Raw genomic sequence first — 8876 nt, forward strand, 5'->3', positions numbered from 1 at the left:
AATGATATGAGAGGCATTGCAGAGCTTGGTAATTATATGAGAGGCACTGCAGGGCTTGGTAATGATATGAGAGGCATTGCAGGGCTTGGTAATGATATGAGAGGCTTTGCAGGGCTTGGTGATGATATGAGAGGCATTGCAGGGCTTGATAATGATATGAGAGGCATTGCAGGGCTTGGTAATGATATGAGAGGCATTGCAGGGCTTGGTAATGATATGAGAGGCATTGCAGGGCTTGGTAATGGCATGAGAGGCATTGCAGGGCTTAGTAATGATATGAGAGGCATTGCAGGGCTTGGTAATGATATGAGAGGCATTGCAGGGCTTGGTAATGATATGAGAGGCATTGCAGGGCTTGGTAATGATATGAGAGGCATTGCAGGGCTTGATAATGATATGAGAGGCATGGCAGGGCTTGGTAATGATATGAGAGGCATTGCAGGGCTTGGTAATGATATGAGAGGCATTGCAGGGCTTGGTAATTATATGAGAGGCACTGCAGGGCTTGGTAATGATATGAGAGGCATTGCAGGGCTTGGTAATGATATGAGAGGCTTTGCAGGGCTTGGTGATGATATGAGAGGCATTGCAGGGCTTGATAATGATATGAGAGGCATTGCAGGGCTTGGTAATGATATGAGAGGCATTGCAGGGCTCGGTAATGATATGAGAGGCATTGCAGGGCTTGGTAATGACATGAGAGGCATTGCAGGGCTTAGTAATGATATGAGAGGCATTGCAGGGCTCGGTAATGATATGAGAGGCATTGCAGGGCTCGGTAATGATATGAGAGGCATTGCAGGGCTTGGTAATGATATGAGAGGCATTGCAGGGCTTGGTAATGATATGAGAGGCATTGCAGGGCTTGGTAATGATATGAGAGGCATTGCAGGGCTTGGTAATGATATGAGAGGCATTGCAGGGCTTGGTAATGGCATGAGAGGCATTGCAGGGCTTAGTAATGATATGAGAGGCATTGCAGGGCTTGGTAATGATATGAGAGGCATTGCAGGGCTTGGTAATGATATGAGAGGCATTGCAGGGCTTGGTAATGATATGAGAGGCATTGCAGGGCTTGATAATGATATGAGAGGCATGGCAGGGCTTGGTAATGATATGAGAGGCATTGCAGGGCTTGGTAATGATATGAGAGGCATTGCAGGGCTTGGTAATTATATGAGAGGCACTGCAGGGCTTGGTAATGATATGAGAGGCATTGCAGGGCTTGGTAATGATATGAGAGGCTTTGCAGGGCTTGGTGATGATATGAGAGGCATTGCAGGGCTTGATAATGATATGAGAGGCATTGCAGGGCTTGGTAATGATATGAGAGGCATTGCAGGGCTCGGTAATGATATGAGAGGCATTGCAGGGCTTGGTAATGACATGAGAGGCATTGCAGGGCTTAGTAATGATATGAGAGGCATTGCAGGGCTCGGTAATGATATGAGAGGCATTGCAGGGCTCGGTAATGATATGAGAGGCATTGCAGGGCTTGGTAATGATATGAGAGGCATTGCAGGGCTTGGTAATGATATGAGAGGCATTGCAGGGCTTGGTAATGATATGAGAGGCATTGCAGGGCTTGGTAATGACATGAGAGGCATTGCAGCGCTTGGTAATGATATGAGAGGCATTGCAGGGCTTGGTAATGATATGAGAGGCATTGCAGGGCTTGGTAATGATATGAGAGGCATTGCAGAGCTTGGTAATGATATGAGAGGCATTGCAGGGCTTTGTAATGATATGAGAGGCATTGCAGGGCTTGGTAATGATATGAGAGGCATTGCAGGGCTTGGTAATGACATGAGAGGCATTGCAGGGCTTGGTAATGATATGAGAGGCATTGCAGGGCTTGGTAATGATATGAGAGGCATTGCAGGGCTTGATAATGATATGAGAGGCATTGCAGGGCTTGGTAATGATATGAGAGGCATTGCAGGGCTTGGTAATGATATGAGAGGCATTGCAGGGCTTGGTAATGACATGAGAGGCATTGCAGCGCTTGGTAATGATATGAGAGGCATTGCAGGGCTTGGTAATGATATGAGAGGCATTGCAGGGCTTGGTAATGATATGAGAGGCATTGCAGGGCTTGGTAATGATATGAGAGGCATTGCAGGGCTTTGTAATGATATGAGAGGCATTGCAGGGCTTGGTAATGATATGAGAGGCATTGCAGGGCTTGGTAATGACATGAGAGGCATTGCAGGGCTTGGTAATGATATGAGAGGCATTGCAGGGCTTGGTAATGATATGAGAGGCATTGCAGGGCTTGATAATGATATGAGAGGCATTGCAGGGCTTGGTAATGATATGAGAGGCATTGCACGGCTTGGTAATGATATGAGAGGCATTGCAGGGCTTGATAATGATATGAGAGGCATTGCAGGGCTTGGTAATGATATGAGAGGCATTGCAGGGCTTGGTGATGATATGAGAGGCATTGCAGGGCTTGGTAATGATATGAGAGGCATTGCAGGGCTTGGTAATGATATGAGAGCCATTGCAGGGCTTGGTAATGATATGAGAGGCATTGCAGGGCTTGGTAATGATATGAGAGCCATTGCAGGGCTTGGTAATGATATGAGAGGCATTGCAGGGCTTGGTAATGATATGAGAGGCATTGCAGGGCTTGGTAATGACATGAGAGGCATTGCAGGGCTTGGTAATGATATGAGAGCCATTGCAGGGCTTGGTAATGATATGAGAGGCATTGCAGGGCTTGGTAATGATATGAGAGGCATTGCAGGGCTTGGTAATGACATGAGAGGCATTGCAGGGCTTGGTAATGATATGAGAGGCATTGCAGGGCTTGGTAATGATATGAGAGCCATTGCAGGGATTGGTAATGATATGAGAGGCATTGCAGGGCTTGGTAATGATATGAGAGGCATTGCAGGGCTTGGTAATGACATGAGAGGCATTGCAGGGCTTGGTAATGATATGAGAGGCATTGCAGGGCTTGGTAATGATATGAGAGGCATTGCAGGGCTTGGCAATGATATGAGAGGCATTGCAGGGCTTGGTAATGATATGAGAGGCATTGCAGGGCTTGGTAATGATATGAGAGGCATTGCAGGGCTTGGTAATTATATGAGAGGCATTGCAGGGCTTGGTAATGATATGAGAGGCATTGCAGGGCTTGGTAATGATATGAGAGGTGCCGTGTCTTAACTATCATTAAATGAAGACTTTGTTTTTATCAAAGATTCTCTGTAATTGTTATTACGCGATTAAACTGATTAATCATGTAACTGTAATAAACTAGGAGGTTGGGGCACCAAGGAAAATATTCAGATTACAAAGTTATAATTCCTATTATAACTTTTCAGATTTTTTATATCTTATCAATTAGTCTTCGAATTAATGAATTATTTACTTGACCTAATGTTAGTCTCATACCAAACGTCGTAAATTGTTGGTTATCTGCACAAACCCAGTCTTCACTATGAGTCATCCATACATCAATTATCTCAAATCATTTATTTACTAACGAAGTAATTCACAGAAATGAATAAACAAACAAACAAAGTAAATATGGTTACATGAAATGATAGAGGAATGTTCCCTAGTGGGTTAAACCGGCATGGTGGCTTGTTAGACAAAAGGGGAGGTGGGGGTCGACTAAGAAGTCACTACAGAGTTAATAATTATAACAATTGAAATACTAATCCTTTGCACATGAACGCTCACTCATTCGGGAATAATTGCAATCAATATATATATATATATTTACGCCCAGTGTGTCGTCTTGATCGCTGTTGAAAAATGAGTTTCTGTTGGAGAGTTTCCGTCCTCTCTCTATCTCTCTTTGTCGTGGTTAGAATGGATTGTTCAGAGTGACATTCATTCATTTCATTATAGGTGTTTCGGCGGTCTTCCTTCTTCGCGTTCAATGATAACGAATTCCTAGCTGCAGACTAGTAATTAATATCAAAGACTTGTTCTTATTCTGTCGGTATCGATAGTCCAAGAGTTTAACCACGTGGTGTGGTTAAAAGATTCAGCAATCGTCTCAACCTTTGTCCTCTCGTGATTGAGAGAAAACATGGTCTGTAACCTTTGTCCTCTCATAATGGAGAAAAACATGGTCTAGTTGAGACATTCTCAAAGTTGGGGTTCAGAAAAGACCCTGACCCAGGATGCCTGACCCTAACTGTGCTCATGGGCGGTCCTCTGATTTAGTTAAACTCAAAGGGAAATTGGAGTTTCCTTCATTAAACAGTCCAAAATCACATTACACAATTATACAAACAGTATCATCCTCACTCATTCATCTTATACAACAGTTTGATGTAAACCTCATATCTGGGGCTATTATATAAACAGCGTTATGGTAATGTGGCCGCACCGTCTCCCATGAGCTTCACCAAGATTACCAAACAGACCAGTTCGTAGCTGGATTCTTCACCGATCTTTTATACCTTCTCCGGAACGTAAACGTTGTTCGGACCTCAAGTTCTGTGAGGTGGAAGGAATTCCTTTGTTCTCTATGAAACTTCACTCTGTCTCTATACTGTGTGGCCATGAGGCAGGATCTTGCTGGAATTTACGACCTCTCTGACCACAGCAGCCTAGTTGTAGGAGGCAGGGAGGGGGGGATGGGGCTTGCTGTAACCAACGAGGGCAACGTCATGACAGAGGCATTGCAGGGCTTGGTAATGATTATGAGAGGGGGTCACTGTATTTTCAATGTTTCCAAAACTTAATTGCTCTTTTTTTTTAATGTTTATTATTAGTAAATATTGGCCTAATTCTTTGTAGTTTTCCTCTGGACATGTAGGAGAATCTTACAGAACTCTACATGCATTGTTTCAATGGGGTGTTTGTCCCATTGGGTGAAATCGTGTTTTGCAAGTGGACCCCACACCTCACTGCCACAAAGTGCAATTGGTTCAATGACATATTCAAATAGTTTTTGCCAAATTTTAAAAGGTATTTCAATCTGAATTCGTTTTTTAATGGTGTAGAATGCCCTGCGTGCTTTCTCTCTCAGTTCATTCACTGCCTCATTAAGGTGCCCAGTGCAGTACTCTATATATTTTGTACCAATTGAGAACTTTGGTCTAATTCCCTGAGATCTGGATCTTCTCTGGAAAATCATTATTTTAGTATTTTTGGGGTTTACTGCCAGGGCCCAGGTCTGGCAGTACTGCTCTAGCAGGTCCAGGCTCTGCTGTAGGCCATGTGCTGTGGGTGACAGCAGATTTGTGTTGTTTTCTTGACAATTTTAATGCTGCACTTATTGCCAGTATATATTGATTTAATTATATCATATGTTTTACCCCCGACATCACTTCCAAAAACTTTGTTGAACAGTCCTGAATACCAAATAGAATCAAATGCTTTTTGGAAGTTGATATAAAGCAAGTGTATATTTTGGTATTATTTTTGTGGACATGTTTATCTATCAGGGTGTGTAGGGTGTAAATATGATTGGTCGTGCAATGTTTTGGTATCAATCCAATTAGTCTTTTAATCAAGACATTGTGCTTATTAAGGAAGTTTAGAACTCTTACATTTATAATACTACAGAAAACCTTCCCCAGGTTACTGTTCACACAAATGCCTCTGTAATTGATAGGGTCAAATTTGTCTCCATTCTTAAAGATTGGGGTTATTGATTCCAGATGTCAGGGAAATAACCTACACTCAGGATCAAATTAAATTAGTTTTAATATAGCCAATTGACAATATAGTGAATTTTAACTTCTCATTTAGAAAGCCTTCAGGTCTGGATGTTTATTTACATTTGAGGGACTGAAGTTTCTTATAGAGCCCCTGGTCAGTAATAGTTTAGTTTCTTATAGAGCCCCTGGTCAGTAATAGTTTAGTTTCTTATAGAGCCCCTGGTCAGTAATAGTTTAGTTTCTTATAGAGCCCCTGGTCAGTAATAGTTTAGTTTCTTATAGAGCCCCTGGTCAGTAATAGTTTAGTTTCTTATAGAGCCCCTGGTCAGTAATAGTTTAGTTTCTTATAGAGCCCGTGGTCAGTAATAGTTTAGTTTCTTATAGAGCCCCTGGTCAGTAATAGTTTAGTTTCTTATAGAGCCCCTGGTCAGTAATAGTTTAGTTTCTTATAGAGCCCCTGGTCAGTAATAGTTTAGTTTCTTATAGAGCCCCTGGTCAGTAATAGTTTAGTTTCTTATAGAGCCCCTGGTCAGTAATAGTTTAGTTTCTTATAGAGCCCCTGGTCAGTAATAGTTTAGTTTCTTATAGAGCCCCTGGTCAGTAATAGTTTAGTTTCTTATAGAGCCCCTGGTCAGTAATAGTTTAGTTTCTTATAGAGCCCCTGGTCAGTAATAGTTAAGTTTCTTATAGAGCCCCTGGTCAGTAATAGTTTAGTTTCTTATAGAGCCCCTGGTCAGTAATAGTTTAGTTTCTTATAGAGCCCCTGGTCAGTAATAGTTTAGTTTCTTATAGAGCCCCTGGTCAGTAATAGTTTAGTTTCTTATAGAGCCCCTGGTCAGTAATAGTTTAGTTTCTTATAGAGCCCCTGGTCAGTAATAGTTTAGTTTCTTATAGAGCCCCTGGTCAGTAATAGTTTAGTTTCTTATAGAGCCCCTGGTCAGTAATAGTTTAGTTTCTTATAGAGCCCCTGGTCAGTAATAGTTTAGTTTCTTATAGAGCCCCTGGTCAGTAATAGTTTAGTTTCTTATAGAGCCCCTGGTCAGTAATAGTTTAGTTTCTTATAGAGCCCCTGGTCAGTAATAGTTTAGTTTCTTATAGAGCCCCTGGTCAGTAATTTTGGATTCGAATGGATGTTGATTGTCCTTTATGGCCTCTTCTAGTCCATTCAACTTCTCATTCATTTGTCGTTGCTCTGCGTTTGTGTCACTTCAAACAGTGTTGTCGAGTGTTTTAAAATGGGTTGTCCATATGTCACCATTTTGTATCGCTAATTACTCCAGTTGTATTTTTTTACTGGGTTTCCCAATGTTGCCAGAGGTTGTGTGTGTTTATGGATTCCTCAATTAGTGTCAGCTGCTTGCTGTTGTACTGTGCTTTATGGTTCTGAGTGTTACGGTTAAAGAGTTTTAAAGTCTCACGGTGATGAAGACATAATTCACCATTATTTTAGTCTCTTTCGGTTGGATCGTGTTCTAAGTTTCAAACCAGTTGTCATCTGTGGTCTTCTTTTATTTTTAATACATTTCAGTTGTGCTTCTTTTGCCGTTTGTCTGAATATATAGTTGGTGGTTTTTACTGCCAGACTGGTTCCTTCTTTACTGTGAGTGAATGTGGTATCCAGAAAGGTTTCCAAGAGTGTTTAGATATTTTGGTTACAGGTTGATTTCTGGTATCTTCTGTGCTGTGTTGGGCCCATCTGTATGAATGTCTGATGTTGTACAGCTTACTGGGCTGTGAATGTCTGTTTGTTTCCATGTCTGTTCTATTGAGGAACAATGTAATTTGGCTGTGATCCGACAGAGGTGTTTGTGGCTTGGCAGTGAAAGAGCTGAGAGAGAAAGGGTCAATGTCTGTGATCATATAGTCTACTGTTGTCACGTTCTGACCATCGTTCGTGTGTGTTTTCCTTGTTTTAGTGTTGGTCAGGACGTGAACTGGGTGGGCATTCTATGTTGGATGTCTTGTTTGTCTATTTCTATGTCTGGCCTGATATGGTTCTCAATCAGAGGCAGGTGTTAGTCATTGTCTCTGATTGGGAACCATATTTAGGTAGCCTGGGTTTCACTGTGTGTTGGTGGGTGATTGTCCTTAGTGTTAGTTTGCACCAGTTTAGGCTGTTTCGGTTTTCATTACGTTTATTATTTTGCACTGTTTGTATTTAGATTCGTGTTGCTATAGTCACAATAAACATGGATCGCAATCTACACGCCGCATTTTGGTCCGACTCTCCTTCTCATACAGAAAACCGTTACAGAATCACCCACCACAAAAGGACCAAGCAGCGTGTCAACAGGCAGGAGCAGCGCGAGGAGATACATAGTAAGGATTTCTGGACATGGGAGGAAATCCTCGACGGGAGAGGACCCTGGGCTAAACCAGGGGAGTGTAGCCGCACCAAGGTGCAGCAGGAGAAGGAACAGAGGCAGCAGCAGCAGGAGCAGCTGCAGTGGGAGAGGCTGCACCACCTGGGGAAATGGACATGGGAGGAGGAACTGGACGGTAAAGGACCCTGGGCTCAGCCTGGAGAATATCGCCGCCCCAAAGAAGAACTGGAGGCGGCGAAAGCTGAGAGGCGCAGATATGAGGAGGCAGCACGACGTAGCGGATGGAAGCCTGAGAGGCAGCCCCAAACATTTCTTGGGGGGGGGCTAACAGGGAGTATGGCTACGTCAGGTAGGAGACCTGGGCAGACTCCCTGTGCTTACCGGGGGGCTAGAGAGACCGGACAGGCGGCGTGTTATGCAGTGGTGCGCACTGTGTCTCCAGTGCGGGTGCATAGCCCGGTGCGGTATATTCCAGCTCCGCGTGTCGGCCGGGCTAGATTGAGCGTCGAGCCTAATGCCATGAAGCCGGCTCTACGCAGCTGGTCCCCAGTGCGTCTCCTTGGGCCGGCTTACATGGCACCAGCCTTGCGCTCGGTGTCTCCGGTTCGCCTGCATAGCCCAGTGCGGGCTATTCCACCTCGCCGCACTGGCAGGGCGACCGTGAGCATTCAACCAGGTAAGGTTGGGCAGGCTCGGTGCTCAAGAGCTCCAGTGCGCCTGCACGGTCCGGTTTTTCCAGTACCACCTCCACACCCCAGCCCTCCGGTAGCAGCTCCCCGCACCAGGCTTCCCGTGCGTGTCCTCGGCCCAGTACCACCAGTGCCAGCACCACGCATCAGGCCTACAGTGCGCCTCGCCTGTCCAGCGCTGCCAGAGCCTTCCTCCTCTCCAGCGCTGTCGGAGTCTCCCGCCTGTTTAG

Source organism: Oncorhynchus clarkii, chromosome 10 (assembly GCF_045791955.1).
Source record: "Oncorhynchus clarkii lewisi isolate Uvic-CL-2024 chromosome 10, UVic_Ocla_1.0, whole genome shotgun sequence".
Taxonomy (NCBI): domain Eukaryota; kingdom Metazoa; phylum Chordata; class Actinopteri; order Salmoniformes; family Salmonidae; genus Oncorhynchus; species Oncorhynchus clarkii.